General features: G+C 57.0%; 1 protein-coding gene and 2 pseudogenes across 1 annotated transcript in view; all 3 read left to right on the top strand.

Moving 5' to 3' along the window:
* Positions 1-6,770, top strand: part of LOC103347041 (trafficking protein particle complex subunit 9) — a 225,767-nt gene extending 218,997 nt beyond the window's left edge. Inside the window, exon 21 of the mRNA XM_070063804.1 lies at positions 4,749-6,770. The gene's annotated coding sequence lies outside the window, so the exon portion shown is untranslated. The remainder of the gene's footprint in view (positions 1-4,748) is intronic.
* Positions 6,771-13,335: 6,565 nt separating this feature from the next.
* On the top strand, positions 13,336-14,324 carry LOC127489584 (potassium/sodium hyperpolarization-activated cyclic nucleotide-gated channel 2 pseudogene; annotated as a pseudogene).
* Positions 14,274-16,302, top strand: LOC127485597 (serine/threonine-protein kinase LMTK3-like; annotated as a pseudogene).
* Positions 16,303-16,637: the final 335 nt, after the last annotated feature.

Below are 16,637 nucleotides of genomic sequence, written 5' to 3'. Positions count from 1 at the left end.
TTCCCCTCCTTCCTTTCCTCTTTTCATCTATTTTTCATGATATGATTATAATCCATGTAATATTCAGGGTAACCATAATATTCATAGGTAAAAGGTAGAAAGAATAAAGTTCCACCAGAGAAGTATGATGATCTTTTATTTTAGGACATTAAATTAAAAAAAAATTAGTTTTCTTGAGATGTATTGTTACAGAGAGAGGGAGGCATAGAGTTAGAGGTCTCCCATAAATATGGGTTCATTCCACAGATGGCCACAATGTCTGGAGGTGGCCCAGTGCAAAGCCAGGAACCAAGAGTTTCTTCCATCTTTCCCACTATGTTGCAGGGGCCCAAGCCTTTGGGCCATCTTCCATTGCTTTCTCAGGCCATCAGCAAGGAAGAGGATTGGAAGTGGAGCAGCTGGACTTAAACTGGTGCCCATATGGGATGCCGGCAACACAATGGATGCTTAACCCACTATGCCACAGTTCCGGCCCCAGTGTTCCGTTCTTAACCACTGGTTTGCCCAGGTTATCAAACAGTGTTTTCTAGGAGTATATTTGCAGCAATAGTGATACACATTGGCATTTTTTTTTGTTTGTTTTTGTGTTTTGAATTTTTCAAAAAGTTAACTTTCACATGTAAGGTAATACATGTGGTATTTTTCTTTTTCTGGCTGATTTCTCTAAGATGAAGTCCTCCAGTAGCTCCATTTTGATGCACTTGATAAAATTTCATTATTTTTAAGTCCTGAATAACATTTGATCGTCAATCTATACCATGTTTTCCTTAGTAATTCATCTGATGATGGAAATCTTGGTTTAATCCATGTTTATTCCTTGTGGCTGCTGTGAACCGTATTGCAATCAACATGGTGGTGGTGGTATCTCTTTTTTTTTTGGACAGGCAGAGTTAGACAATAAGAGAGAGACAGAGAGGAAGGTCTTCCTTTCTGTTGGTTCACCCTCCAAATGGCCACTACGGCTGGTGCGCTGCACCGATCCAAAGTGAGGAGCCAGGAGCTTCTTCCTGGTGTCCCATGAAGGTGCAGGGCCCAAGGACCTGGGCCATCCTCCACTGCCTTCCCAGGCCACAGCAGAGAGCTGGACTGGAAGAGGAGCAACCGGGACAGAATCTGGCACCCCAACTGGGACTAGAACCTGAGGTGCCGGTGCCGCAGGTGGAGGATTAACCAAGTGAGCCGTGGCACTGGCCAATCTCTCTTATTTTTTTGTAAGAGGAGAGAGTTTTATCAGTTCTGTTGTCATACTCTCATGCTCACCTTCTCTGCTCCAAGGAGACCAGTTGCAGAGCTCTAGCCCCAGTGAGTGTTGTATTCGTCCACACTGCCACAAGAACACACAAAGCATCAGTGCAGTTCACAGTGTGAGCCTGGATCCTGCAGCAATGACTCTCACCAGAGAATCAGGGCAACCTGAGCATGTGGAGCAGCCCAGAATGACTGCTCAGGGACCCGGCCACACCCTGCACCCTTCCATGCAGCCACAGTGTTTTCACAATCCCAGCACACAAGGCTCCCGCAGTCAAAACCGCCCAGACCCCTGTCAGTTCTCCCAGCCAGACTCAGGCGTCTCATCTCAGCTGGTTGCTGGGTACATGGACAGAAGCTGGAACAGCTGATAAGTATGTCCAAAATGGTTCCCGCCATACTTCAGCTAGTTACAGGATACTGATGCAGGGTGGCTCAGGGAGATAGAAACATATGCCCCCCCTTTTTTCTTCTAGGTGGCAGGTACACTGTCTCCCACAGGGCTTCAAGCCAAACTCCTTCCAGGCTGTTCCCTCAGCTTTATCGCCAGTGGCTTGGGCTACTTCAGTGATCTCAGCTCACTCTCCAAAGCTGGTGTTGATGCTCTTGGCCACTTGGTTACTGAGTTCTGTGTGTCCACACCCTCCACACAGATCCAGTGTCCTCTACTTTGCATGGAGTGTCCTCTGAAGTTTTTCCCCTTTCTTGAGATTGCAATCTCCACTTTTTTCCCCTCTTAAAACTATCTTCTAGACTAGAGCAATGAGCTCCCTCTCTATTCTGCCATCTTAAAATCTTTTATCTGGATTGCCTATTAGGTGCCCTATTAGTAACCACAGCTCAGTGAGCATATATGGTGTTTCTCCTTTTGGGACAGCCTACCTAAGTCGTTGGCTAGAGAATTTAATCTGTTTATATTCAAAATTATTACTGACTGATGAGAGCTAACCCTGTCATTTGGTGGATTGAATACTGATTATTCCTTCTGTGTAATACTGAATACTGATTATACTTCCTGAAGTTGGCAGTGTCATGTGCTTTCGTGATGCTTACTTCTAATGTATGGCCTCCTGCAGAATTCCCTGTAAGACTGGTCTGATTTGCAGTTTTTGCTTACCTGAAAAATACCAATTTTTGTCCTTCACTTTTAAAGGACAAAATTTGGCTGATATAATCTTGGTTGGTATTTTTTTTCCCTTATAATCTTGAATATATCGTCTCACTCTGTTCCTACCTGTGGGATGTCTGCAGGGAGGTCTGAAGTTAATCTAATTGATTTTCCCTTATGTGTAACTGTTGCTGTTCTCTTACTGTTTTTAGCATTCTCTTCTTATCCTTTACTTTTGACAGTTTGACTACAAGATGCCTTGGGTAAGATCTTCTTTTGAATGAGTCAGCTTGGGATTCCTTGAGCTTCTTCTATCAGGATGTCCACGTCTCATGAAAGACCTGTGTAATTGCCAATAATTATTTCATTTAGTAGGTTCTCAAAGCTTTTTTCAATTTCTTCTCCTTTTGGGATCTCTTGCTTCTTCAGGACATATTTACATTGTATTGTTTCCTACATTGTAGAAAAACCGTCCTGTACAAGTAATTGTGAAGTAAAATTATTGCAACTGTATATTAAAATGATGAATGATGTAGTTAACTACCAGATATTTCTGTACATGTTCCAATATAGCAGGTTTGTATTGAGAGACGCCAATGGGTGGATTAAAGAGATACTTAGGAAGTGAAATTACCAAGATTTGGTAATGCCTCTCTCCCCTGTCTTTATTACAAAAGACTTGAACATAAATCGCCCTCCCTGAAAATTTAATTTGGAGTGGCCCATTCATATCTCCAGTCTGTTCCATTCATTTTCTTTGATGCCCTAAAGAATTCTCATTCAGTGACTTAGCATTATTTTTCAGTCATCCTTTTTACTTCTGTTAGTTTCTCAGCAGATTTTGTGATTTGTCATTACAATTCCTCTCATGCGATATGTCCATTCCATTGTCATTTTCATCTTCCACTTCCTCATTGACAAAACCCAACTTAAACAAAAGTCATAGTTCAGTCTCTGTGCCTGCTCTGAGCAGCTCAACGTGTCTACAGCCAACGCCACACAGTAAGTCCATTGCTTGATTACTTTGCCTTGGGGAAGGCTAGTGCTCTGTGTAGACTGAAACATGGAAATGCTAAGTATTGTTGCTGATGAACATGAAACCTTCTCTACTCTTGGTTAAAATGTAAGCTGTCTGGGTGACTGTTGTGCAGTCAGTTAAGCCACAGCTTGGAATGCCTTCATTTCACACAAGAGTGTCTGTGATCAAGTACCATGACCAACAAGTATTCTGCAATAAAACTGCTGTTCCACACCACTAGGACCTGCTATTTATGGTCCGGCCTAACTATCTCCCTTATACTGGCATTATTTTTACATAGAAACCAAGATGGTAGGGTCAGAGGAAAACTCTACTACTCGAAGGATGGAAGAAAGCATCAGGGTTTTCAATGAAGAGCTCCCCCTCCCTCCTGAGGGCAGCATTCAGTGATTCTTTGTATTGGAGTGATGACATTTGGAAGTTCATGACTCACATTGGATAGGATGCAGATCTTGAGTTTTCTGAAATAGGACCTTCTGCAGCCTCAGCAAAGAGTTCTTCAGTGGGGGAACTGGGGTCTTCATGTCATGTTTCCCCCTCTGAAACCCCAAGGAGGAAAGGGAAAGTTTGGCTGGTTGGCTTCTGGAGAAGACAAGTAGTTGTAGACAAGTAAGTAACCCTTGTGGGAAATAATCCTCACTGGTCCATTCAAGAGGTGATCTTGCACTCAGGATGTGCAGTGAAAGCAAGACATTATGATCAGTCATGCAAGATTAGGTGTCTGATGAACAGGCATACCCCAGCAGTTAAAGCAAGGATTTATATCTCAGCACACAGGTCCCTCCCCTGGTTTCTTATTGGCTCATTTCTGTGGGTCCTCCTGGACTCCCCTAAGTTACAAAGTTACCTTCCTCCTTTCTTCTGTGTGTTTTCATTTCCCCTTGTCAGTTGCTTACTCCACAACATCTTGTTTGCTTGGTGAATTTTGCTACATCTGCAAGTCAGTTAACAGTAATTGTCTGTTCTGGGTTGAAAATGTACCTCTATTTTTTGACACCCTATCCACAGGATGCTCTCCCTGTGTTCAGTATTGTATCCCATCACACACTTGACCCCAATGTTTGGCAGTCCTTTCTGGACTGTACATGGTCTGTCCCATGAACAGTTACAGTAGGAGAAGGAATAGGTCACTGCATTTTTCCTTTGTGTACTTGATAACTCTGCTGCTCTGTGGTTACTCATGTGAGGAAATATAAAGTGTGACAGTTATAGGGTCTAGGTTATGAGTCTTCATCTAACGAGAATCCTGCATTGGAGCGGGATCTCTGACATCCCACCCATCCCCAGTCTCAGTTCTTAGGAATTACACACATTGTGCTGATCCTGCCCTGTTTCTCTTCTGTTTCTGTGCAGGTAACAGCACTGTCCCTCGTGCCCTCATAGCTAGATTGCCAAGCAGCTGTTTGGAAGCAAGTCTTCCCACTACACCAGCCCTGCACATTGTGTGTCCTCCAGAGGCACCATAGATTGGAAATGAATCCTGGTGCCTGGCTAGCAAGACAGCAGTGGCCAGTGAGACATGACGAGATCTCAGAAGGAGAGTATATGTGTGGACTTATCCTCAGGCTCCTCTGTACCTTAGCTTTACTGCAAACACACAGGTAAAGTATAAATGGTGTCCACCTCAGAAATGAATCGCATTCTGAGGCTTTTTACTCATTCTCCTTCTAGTGCTTGGCTTACAGAGTGGGTATAGAATGATGGAGTTACATACATGTGTGTTACTTTCTGAGTGCATCCTTTAATTCTCCCTGCCTAGGGCCTCATTGCTCTTCAAGGGCAGGGGAAAAACCACCTCAGATCATATATTTATATCTTCTCTTCTCCCTGAACACTTTGTAACTCTCAGAATCTTCTAGAATCCAGGCACAGACATTCATGGATACTCTTATCTTTTCAGTAGGCAAGAGATTTTAGAAAGGGAAGCAGTTCTCCTGCCCTGCACCTATTTTCACTGCACAAAAGTCAGTCATATCAAGTGTACAAGTTTAGTAACTGGAGGCCACTGGTGGGCTGCAGCCCAATTCCAAAAGAAAGACAATTATTTTTTTTGGAAACAGACAGCGTCCAAACTAAAATAATGCAGATACAGTAGCCTGTCAATAGAGTCCTTAATATTTTTCCTAATCCTTTTTATCCTTGGAGTTGGTGCTTTCTCATGTAAAGAACCTACAGAATCATAGACTTAATGCTGACTTAAGTTGGCTTTCCCAAATATCAAATATCAGGCATTATCTGTAGTTGAGGACCTTCATGAGTTTGAAGATCATGTCATTTTACATGGAGCCTTCTCTGTAAGGATAAGACAAAGGGATTTGTCCTTTGCTAAAATGTTCAGTGGTGTAGCAGTAGAAAGGGGGGTCTGCCACTGTAGCACAGTGAGCTAAGCTGCTGTCTGCAGTGCCTGCAACCCTATATGGGCTCTGGTTTGAGTCCCAACTGTACTGTTTCTGATCCAGCTCCCTGCTGAAGGCCTGGGAAAGCAGTGGGAGATGGCACAAGTTCTTGTTCCACTGCACCCCCTTGGGACATCCAGAGGATGCTTCTGGCTCCCGAGTGGGGCCTGGCCTAGTCCTGGGTATTGCAGCCATTTGGGGAGTACATTGAATATCTGTCTCTCTCTCCCCCTCTCCTTCTCTCTCTCTCTCTCAAACTGCATTTCAAATAAATTTTAAAAAGTTCTTACTAGAAGAAAGATCACATAAGTTCCCTATCATCCTCTTTTTTTAAAAGATTTTTTTATTTTTTACTTGAGAGAGTTACACATAGGGTAGGCGGGGGGGGGGGGTGTCTTCCATCCGCTGGGTCACTCCCCAATTGGCCACAATGGCCAGAACTGTGCCAATCTGAAGCCAGGAGCCAGGAGTCTCCTCCAGGTCTCCCACACTGGTGCAGGGGCCCAAGGACTTGGGCCATATTCTACTGCTTTCCTAGGCCATAGCAGAGAGCTGGATTGGAAGTGGAGCAGCTGGGACTAGAACCGGCGCCCATATGGGATGCCGGCACTTCGGGCCAGGGTAATAATCTGCTGTGCCACAGTGCTGGTCCTCAATTTCCCCTCGGCTGCCTCCGCGGGCCCAAGGCTGCGTAACCTTGGGCGTCCGACCCCGCAGCCTCAGTTTCCTCCGCCAGAGCATAGGGAGCGGGCAGGGGGTGCAGGCAGAGGCGGGGCGACCCCCCCAACCTCGGCCCCGCCATGGAGACTCCGCGCCCCTCCCTCGGGCTCGGGCCCGGGCCAGCGGTGACGGCGGCTGCTCCGCTCCCTGCCTGCGCCGCCTCGCTAAGGACGCGCGCGGGGGCGGCGGGCAGCCCGGGGAGAGTCCAGAGTCTGGGCGAGACCCCTGCACCGCCTCCAGCGCCCCCCCCCCCACCAAGCAGCAGCTGCCCGCGCCGCCCGCTTGACCCCGCACCCCCAGCGGAGCCCGCCCGGCCCGGGACCACGGCCCCCAGGGCAGCGCACGAAGGCGGCTCACCCGCCCGGCTCTGTAGCCGGGACAGCTGGTGCGACGGCTCGGGCACCCCCGGCGTGGCTAGCGCGGCCAAGGGCAGCCCGCAAGGCTAGTGCGGGCGCGGCGACCCGCAGTACAGCCCCGCGGGGCCCTAGGGCCCGGCGCGCGGCCCCAAGGTGGTGTTCTCGTGCAGCGGGGCGACCGCGGGCGCGGGGCCAGCGGCGGAGGCGGGCAGCGAGGAGGCGGGCCGGCCGGGGAACCACGCGGCAGCCTGGCCAGCTTCATGTAGCGCCAACTGGGCGCGCTCCTGCAGCCGGGCGTCAACAAGTTCTCGCTGCGCATGTTCAGCAGCCAGATGGCGGTGGAGTGCGAGCAAGAGCGCATGAAGTCCGCGGGGGCCTGGATCATCCACCAGCCCGGCGACTTCAGCTAGCGCGCCGGCCGTCCTCGGGGGGCACCCTCTCCCCCTGTCACAGGACACGGCGGCAGAGCCCGGGGCTGTGCGCTGAGGAGGAGTGGAGGGCAACCCGGCCTTCGAGGAGGAGGAAGGGCAGGCGGGCGGGGATGGGGTTAAGTGGGGCCCGCGAGCCTGAGAGGGGGCGGGGCTCGGCGTCTCCGCGAGCCACGGGAGCTGTGCAGGGTGAAGGTGGGCATGTAGCCACCGAGGCGTGAGCGGGTCGTGCGCGCCCAGGCACTGGGCAGGGTCCAGGGCCGGGCCGCTGTGAGTGGACTCCTCTCTCCCCGGGCGCCGGAGCGAGATGAACATGAGCTGGGCCTCGGGCGCGGGGCTCCGGGGAACGCGGGCCCAGTGGTGCAGGAGGCATGCACCGGGTGTGTCCCGGCTGCGTGCGCGGGCGGGGTGAGTGGGGCGCCTCTGGGGCCCTCCTGGCCTGCGCTCAGGGAGTGGGAGACTAAAGCACCGTGGACAGCGCCCAGGCCCGCCGCGCCCTCTGCCCTGGCAGTCCTTGCCCGAGCCTGGGCCCACAGAGCCCAGATTCTCCTGCTCCCGGAGGCCCCCTACCCAGGCCTGCAGAACAGGGTCTGAGAACTTCTGGTTCCTGACCCATCCCCACCCTCAGTGCTTGAGAACTGCAGACTCTGGGGTCCAGGGCCATGGAACAAAGTCCGGTTCCCAGCGGTGCAGTCAGACCCCGCCAGCAGCCTGAACTTGCCAACCCCTGTCTAGCTTGGGAAAGCTCAGGTGGGTCGGCTCAGTGGTCCCGTGTTTGATGCAGGACGGTCAGGAGCCATGGGCTTCCTGCTCTTGGCCCAGGCCCAGTGCCATCTGGTCACAGGGCTGCGTCTCCCCTCCAGCCCAGTTGCCTCCAGCATGACCGCCCCACCACCAGCAGGACGCCTATGGGCGGGGAGTGGGTACAGGGCTGAGGCTGGGCACTGAGTCAGTCGTCCCTTCCTTGGGCAGTAAGAGGTCTTGGACTTTCTGCTGCTGGGGGCAGCTGTCCCCAGGGTGGGTGGGAGATGCTGTGGGCGGCGAGGGCTCTTCAACTGCTGTGACCAAGTGAGGGGCCAGCCAGACAAATGAATCGTCCCTGGGGGCTGGGGGGGGGGCAACATGAGACCCAGTGGCCACATTATTTTATTATTTTTTTTAAGATTAACCAATTAATTAATTTGAAAGGCAGAGTTACAGAGATAGAGGTCTTCCATCTGCTGGTTCACTCCCTAGTTGGCCAAAGCTGGGGCTGGATCAGGTTGAAGACAAGAGCTGCTTCCAGGTCTCCATGTGGATGCAGGGACCCAAGCACTTGGGCTACCCTCCACTGCTTTCCCAGGCCATAGCAGGGAGCTGTATCAGAAGTGGAGCAGCTGCGACTCAAACCAGTGCTCATGTGGGGCGCTGGCTCTGATTAGCCACATTTTAAAAAGGGACCTAAAAGTTTCCCAGCAAAGTCGCTGGGGCCTCAGGCCCTGCTGTGGTCACCATGTGCCCCCAGACTCTGGGATCCCAGAGAGACACAGCCACACTGCGGGCACCCGGCTTAATTCAGAACATTGACTTCTGCCGTGGTGTGGTAGGTGCACGGCAGGGCAGGGGCCCTCTCCAGGCCTGTGGGGAATGGGACAGACCCAGGGACAGGCAGTGGACAGCATGAGTGCCAGGGGCTGCTGGACCTGAGTGGGACCAAAGCAAACACTGAAGTTCATTCTCCTATGGACTTGGACAAGTACCTGTGTGTGCTCATGCATGTGTCTGTGTCTCATGTGTCCCTCTGTGTCTGTGTGTCCGTCTGTGTGGGGTGCTGGCCAGGGTCCTCTCCATGTCCCCTTCACGTTGTTCTTTCTTCCTCATGGGGCCCATCCCAGGCCGGTGCTGTCCCCTCCTCGAGCATGAAGTTTGCTTCCTGCCCCCGATTCCTCTTCAATAAACTGGCCTGAGCCCACCTAGGACCCTTGAGGACCCCTGCTTGCCAAGCTGGGGATGCTGCTGTTCTGGTTCCAGGGGCAGGAGGTCCCGGGCAGAGTTGGGCAGGTGGAAGGAGGGGTCCCAGGCAGAGGACACTCGAGGAGAAGGGAGCTTGGGCTAGATGGTATGGTGGCAGCTGCGCTGACTCTGAGGGTCCTGCTGGCCTCTGGCGGGCCTCCTTCTGGGTAGGGGAAGGTCCTGGCCCCAGCTCTGCCCACCCTGCAGCTCTGCGTGGGCCTCTTCCAGTCCACAGCACATATGTGCCATGCTGCTGAAAGACAGGGGGCGGGGGCCACATCCTCCAGTCCCCCACGGTGGCTGCTGGGTGGCCATGGCAGGGGTCAGTCACCAGCCTCTCCTAGGGAGTGTGGGAGGAGGGATCAGGGTGGCTGGGGGCCCTCCTCCCCTGTTTCTTCCCCAACTCCCTGCTTGGGAAACTTGCCCTACTTTGACCTAGGGGTCCCTGCTCAGCTTCCTGCTGCCCAGCCTCTGACCCTCACCCCACATCCAGCCATCCCAGGGCACCTGAGCCGCAGCCCTGCGCCCCCCCACCCCTGCCTGTGGTGCCCCAGGATGGTCTCATCGCTGCTGCTGCCCTAGGCTTCTCTGGCCAGTGAGCGTCCCTGGCAGGGGAGCTGGCATCTCTGTCTCTTAATCTGTGACACCTGCTGTGCAGCCCCAGTTTAGAGCCTAATCCCTCTAATCCCTCCAGGATTTACTCCCTGATTCCTGGCTGCCTCCTGCTCCATTCCAACCTCACACCCCACGGGGTGGACCTGGTCTCCATGCTGGGGTCTCAGCAGGAGCTGAGGACCCCTGGGGCTGAGCAGCAGAGCTGCGAGCTGACCCCTCACGGCCTGATGCGCCTCAGTTTCCCCTCCGTCACCCGAGCTGGTGTCTGATCAGCCAGCTGCCATGGGGCCAGATGACCTTTGGGGTCAGGGAGCTCCCAAGGCCAGACGGTGACCCAGGGGTCTGAGCAGGAAAGTGGCTGGTCCAGGCTGCACATTGGGGGTGGAAGTGAGGGCTGGGTCTTCCCAACATCGCAGGTGCTTCCCCATGGCCCTATCTCTGGGACCAGAAGCCTCTGCCCCCACCCCCACAGTGCCCAGGTCACTGGTGGGCCAGCCCGGGCCAGCCTGAGTTGGGCCCTGGCCAGCCTCTGGCTCTCGCGGACAGAGCTGCTATGCATGCCTGGGTGTAAATTGCTTTTTAATGTTTTTCTCTTTCTTTTGGATGATTTCCTCAGGATCCGACCCCGAGGTAGATGCCAGGCACCACTTGGGCCGTGTTGGGGAGGGGCGGGGCCTGCGGGAGCTCTTGCCCGGGACAACATCCGGGCTTCCTCTGCCTGCATTGAGCTAGGGCGGTGGGTTCAGGCCCAGCCCTTCTCATGGTTGCCTGCTCAGCCACGGGACCGCTGACCTGGGCGGACTCTGCTCCACCCCCAAGCTCCTATGAAGCTCCTCAGCCTCCCCATCAGTGCTACCATGAAGCCCCCGACCTTCTTCCCCCAACCCCAAATCCTGTGTGGAGCCCCTGACCCTCTCCACCCCCCCGGAGAGTCCCTGACCCCCCCACCAGTGCTCCCGGAGAGTTCCTGACCCCCACCACCAGTGCTCCCGGAGAGTCCCAGACCCCCCACCAGTGCTCCCGGAGAGTCCCTGATCCGCCACCACCAGTGTTCCCATGAAGCTTCACACCCTCTGTCTCTCGGTTCTAGGCCCGCAAACCGCTGCGTGGTTTGAAAACGACTCGGTTGCCAACTTAGTCTGCTTTACTTAAAAACTATTTGACCTAAACGGGGAGGCTGACAGGTGTTCCCCAGAGGCTGGGACCTGCAGAGAGGGAGGATGCGGGCGTCCCAGGCTCCTCGCAACAGGACCAGCAGTTTGGGGCAGGGCATGGAAGGCAGGGCCGCTGGGAGCGGGCCCTGGAAGTAGGTGGGGCCACTGGGGCGGGCTTTGGAGGGGTGGGGCTGGGGTGGGGCTGGGGCGGGGCCTAACCTGAGTGTGTCCCTTGGCTTCCTGGCGTTCGGGCCCAGTGGGGGAAGCCAGACCGGCAGGACTTGGACCTCGAACGCTGGGAGCCTTCTGCCCTCCTGGGTGCCCGGTGGGCGTCTTTTTATGTGGGAAAGACTGACACTGCACACTGGCCCAGAGCCGTGGGGCTGTAACTACACTGAGACGGGCTGGGCGGGAGGGGGCGGTTGCGATGGAGGCGAGGGTCCCTTGGTGCCGGACATGGGAGCTTGCAGGGGGCCAGGCGGCCAGGCCAGCAGGCTGCAGCGGGGGAGCGGGGGCCGGCACAGAGGGCTGGCAGCCTGGCCGGCGCTGGGCCAAGATGGTTCTCTGGAGACGTCTCCCTGTGCAAGTGAAGCCTTTCGTGCAAGGGCTCCCGCAGGCCCAGGTGTGCTGGCCTCCGACAGCGGGTGTTCAGCGTATGGCCTCCCCAGCAAGAGGCGTGGGAGAGGAGCAGCCTGGGCTGCAGGTGGAGCTCAGACCCATGGTGCTCCTCCTCCTCTTGCAGCGCTGTCTCCTTGCTGTTTGGAAGCGGGTAGCTTTTTTCTTTTTAATTTCTCAGGCTTTGTTTTTTAAAAAGTTTTACCTATTTTCACTTTACTTGAAAGGCAGAGAAAGGGAGACCACCTCATCCCTTGGTTCACTCCTGAAATGCCCCCAACAGCCAGCCCCGTGCCACACGCCCGCCCCGTGGATTTTTTTTTTTAAAGATTTATTTATTTGAAAGTTACACACAGAGAGAAAGAGAGGCAGAGAGAGAGAGAGAGAGAGGTCTTCCATCCACTGGTTCACTCCCCAGTTGACCACAGTGGCCAGAGCTGTCTCAATCCAAAGCCAGGAACCTGAAGCTTCTTCAAGGTCTCCCATGTGGGTGCCGGGACCCAAGGACTTGGGCCATCTTCTACTGCTATCCCAGGCCATAGCAGAGAGCTGGATCAGAAGTGGAGCAGCCAGGATTCGAACCGGTGTCCATATGGGATGTTGGCACTGCAGACGGTGGCTTTACCCACTATGCCACAGCACCAGCCCCTTCATGGCCTGTCTTGATTACTCGGGGCCCCAGTGGGAAGGACGTGGTCAGGGTGCAGTGAGGCACTGGAGCAGAGCAGGATGGCAGACATGGGGGCTGTGACACAGCCGTGGGTTCCTTGACCTGGGCAGGACACTCGTGTGAACAGAACCTGGCCCGTGAACCTGTGCAGAAACTGAAAACCCAAAGCTGTGGAGGTGGAGCCCCAGGAGGAGTTTAGGCAGATGATGCTGGGGGGCAGGACCCAGGAGGGGCTGGCTGGCTGCCAGGCACACACTCCTCCCATGCTCACTGTCCACTGTATTGTTGGCAGACACTGGGGCCCCTGGGGTTGAACCCTGAACCCCAAGCCACCAGCCGGAGGGAAGCTTCTCCCAGCCAGGCAGCCTGTCATGTGCTGTCCCTTGTGAGCACGTCCCTGGTACGCAGGCTTCTGTCCTGGCCCCGTGCCCAGTGCTCCAGGATGCTGTCAGCAGAGTGACCGCCCCGGCTCTGGGAGGACACTTGGTGTCCTCCCTGGGGGACTGATGGTATTTTCCCCTTCGCCAACAGGCCTGTGCTCATCCCTGCCAGGTGCTTTCTCCCAGCCTGCCATCTGCCCGGGGAGGTGGGGCCTCTTCTGCCCCCAGGTGGAGTCCTGGGGTTGACCTTGGGCTGTCGGAACACTGCCCATCGTTCCTGTCCCTGCGGCTGCCGGAGCCAATGCCAGACCTTGCCAAGTCCCATGGGCCTCAGCCTCTCACCTCTCTCCACACCTAGGACTGGCACCCTTGGCCCTGGCTCCAGACGGGCTGGGTCCATCTGCACCAGCGCCATCTGAGCCAGCGCCCAGGGCCCTCCCCACCCCCACTCCTGGGGGCAGCTCTCCTTCAGACCTTGTGATATTCTGTGTGCACTGAGTGCCCTTGGCCTTGGTGAGGTCCAGAGGTGGTTAGCGCTGTGGTGGTGGTGGTGGGGGGGGGGTTCAGCTCCCACCCTTGATGTTGTGCTGGGGTGGTCAGCACTGGCAGGGGAGCAGAGGCCCCGCCTTGGTGAGGTCCAGACGTGGTCAGCACTGCGGGGGCGGGGGACTCCCCATCCTTGGTTGTCCAGGCACGCAGGCCCGGGCCTTCCTCCGCAGGTTCTACGGGACTTCACCATGCTGCTGCTCATGGTGGGCAACCTGATCAACATCCCCAGGGCATCACCTTCTTCAGGAGGAGACCACTGCCCCCTGGATCATCTTCAGTGTGGTCTCTGACACCTTCTTCCTACTGGACCTGGTGCTCAACTTCCGCATGGGCATCGTGGTGGAGGACAACACGGAGATCATCCTGGACCCTGAAAAGATCAAGCGCAGGTACCTGCGCACGTGGTTCTTGATGGTCTTCATGTCCTCCATCCCCGTGGACTACATCTTCCTCATCGTGGAGAAGGGCACCGACTCTGAGGTCTACAAGATGGCGTGCGCCCTGCGCATCATGAGCTTCACCAAGATCCTCAGCCTGCTGCACCTACTGTGGCTGTCATGGCTACATCCACCAGTGGGAGGAGGTGCGGGGCGGGGCCTCGGGGCGTGGCCTTGCAGCACCAGTGGGAGGAGGGGCTGGGCGGGGCCTCGTGGTGGTGGGGCGTGTACTCAAACCAGTGGAAAGAGGTTTGCGGCAGGGTCTGTGCAGCACCAGTGGGAGGTGTGGGGAGGGGCCTTGGGTGGAGCCTCGTGAAGGCGGGGCCTGTGCCCTCACCAGGTGAGGAGGTGAGGGGCGGGGCCTATGCACGCACTAGTGGGAGGTGGGGGCGGGGCCTGTGCACACACCAGTGGGAGGAGGTGAGGGTGGGGCTCTGATCAGGCAGGGGCTATGAGGGGCACACTGGCAGGGGTGGGAAGGAGGCAGTGGTGGCCCCAGCTGCAGAGGCAGGCTTCTGGCTGTAGGAATGGAGCCATGAGGGCCCCCAGCCAGGGTCTTGACCTTGATGAGGACCAGGGTGAGGCAGGGCCAGGGTGTTGGGGAAGCTGAGGTTAGAAGGGGAACCAGGGACAGTCCCCTCGTCCTGTAGTCCCGCCTCCAGCCCTGGATCCAAAGGGACCCCACTCGCACCATGCCTCGCAGGGCTGGGAGTCAAGGGCACCAGGGTGGCCTGGGAGGTGGCGGGGCGGGACCGCATGTGAGGCCTGCAGCGCCCCGGCACCTCTCGTCCACTTCCTGCTTCGGGATGATGGCTTCCCCGGGACTGATCCCAATGAGGTGCTCAGGATCGCTGAGAGCAGCCGCGGCCTGAACCTCCAGTGCTGTGGGAGATGGCCCGGCGGGGGGCGGGCTGGGGCGGGGCGGCGCAGCACCACCTGGCAGCCCGCGTCCACGCCCCCGGGCCCCCATGCCAACCCTTCCGATCCCGTCTACAAGGCGCTGTCCACACCCAGCGTGCTGCCCTTCATCAGTGCCCGCAGCCCCTCAGTGAGCAGCGAGTACTACATTCGCCTGTAGGAGCGCGGCTCCCACCCAGAGTCCCTCTTCCCCAATGATTGGGACCCTCTGGACCCAGGCGTGCCTGCCCCTCAGGCCTCTCCCGTGGTCCCCCAGCTAGTGTCCAAGACTTGGCCTCCCCCTTCTTCCGGTGCCTCGGCCCTTCCTGGCCCAGTCCTCTGCATCAGGCAGCTTCCTGCTGAGCAGCTGAGTTCCCAGGGGCTGGGGCGCGGGGGAGACGCTGGCGGGAGACCTTGCCGAAGTGCTGGGGGAGTGAGGAGGAGGAGGGCAGCTCTCCCGCGAGGACAGCAGCACCCTTGGGGGGAAGCCTCAGCCGCGAGGGCCCCTGCCGTGCCCCTGTGCAGCCACAAGGGGGCCTCCTGCTCCTGCCTGCCGCTGGAGCCTCATTAAGTTGTGGGCGGTTGGCCATTGGCAGTTGGAGGGGACACCCTGCTGTTGGCTGTCCCCACCCCCTACCGAGGACGACTCCTCCCTGCGGGCAGAACAGGGCTCCCTGGCCAACCACCCGCAGCCTCGAGGGCCGGTGCCGTGCACCCTGTGCAGCCGCAACGGGGCCTGCTCCTGCCAGCCGCTGGAGCCTCATTAAGTTGTGGGCATTTGGCGGTTGGCAGTTGGAGGGGACACCCTGCAGTTGGCTGTCCCCACCCCCTACCGAGGACGACTCCTCCCTGCGGGCAGAACAGCGCTCCCTGGCCGACCTCCCCCAGCCCTTCTGTGTTTCTGGACCTCCTCATGAAAGCAGCAGCCCCCAGTACCCCGAGCGGGGGCCACCTCCCACTCCTCGGCCACCCCTCACCCCCGCCGCCACCGCTACCACCTTCCCAGGCACCCGTGGACCTGGCTGCGTCCCCCGAACCCCCCCCCCCCCCCATGGCCAGTCCCAGCTCAGGCCCGTTCTCTCGGGTTCCCAAGCCAGGGGACAGAGGCTACGAGACCAAGACCCTTTTCTCCCCCTGAGGGGAGTCTTCCTAGGTGAGGGGCGGCCGAGGAGGAGGAAGGGGCCCCTCTGCCATGGGCTCCCCCGAGCCACCCGACCCAGGAGCGTCCCGGCCGCCCGCAGACCCGGGTCCCTTCCCGCTCGTGGGGTCCCAGAAGAAGCTGACCTTCGTAGTTCAAGTGAGCACAGAGCAGCTGCTGATGTCCTTGCGGGAGGACTTGACAAGGAACCTGCTAGGGGACAAGGGGCGGACACCACGGGAGGCAGGACCCAGGAAGGCTGGGAGAGGCCCCGGGAACAGAGAGAAAGCCCCGGGGCCTGAACATGGACCTGCCAGCCCTGGGCAGCGGGAAGAGAGCCCCAAGCCTGAGGCTTCCCGTGAACGGGGCGACAGCGCTGCAGAGCGGGGCACAGAGAGTCCCCGACGAGGGGAAGGAGGCGGCGGCGAATGGGGACCCAGGGTTCCCCTAGACAGAAAACACTGGAGAATAGGGAGCTGACGCCCCCAAGGAGGGAGGAGAACGCGTCAGAGAATGGGGGCCCGAGACTGCCCAGGAACGAAGAAGCCACCAGAGACTAGGGCGCGGGGAGCCCCAGGACCTGGGAGAAGATGGAGAATAGGGACCAGATTCGGAGCACTCGCTGGAGAGAGCCCCCACAGCAGGCATGGCGGCTTCACCCCAGAGCAGCGCGGGGACGGCCCTGGCCCCCTTGGCCCAGCCACCAGGAATGGGACGCTGAAGCCGGGACCTAGAGGAGAGCCCACGAGACTGGGGGGAGGGGCGCCGAGAGCTCCCGGGGCCGGGAGACTGGACCTCGAGAGTGGGAGCCGGGCCCCAGTGGGCACGGGGACGGTGTGGACGCAAAGGTCGGATGAGTAGGTAGAGAGCAGGAGGCCTCCGCAGCGGCAGCAGC

Source organism: Oryctolagus cuniculus, chromosome 19, assembly GCF_964237555.1.
Source record: "Oryctolagus cuniculus chromosome 19, mOryCun1.1, whole genome shotgun sequence".
Taxonomy (NCBI): domain Eukaryota; kingdom Metazoa; phylum Chordata; class Mammalia; order Lagomorpha; family Leporidae; genus Oryctolagus; species Oryctolagus cuniculus.
The sequence above is the reverse complement of the archived record's forward strand: the minus strand, read 5'-3'. Positions and strand labels throughout refer to the sequence as shown.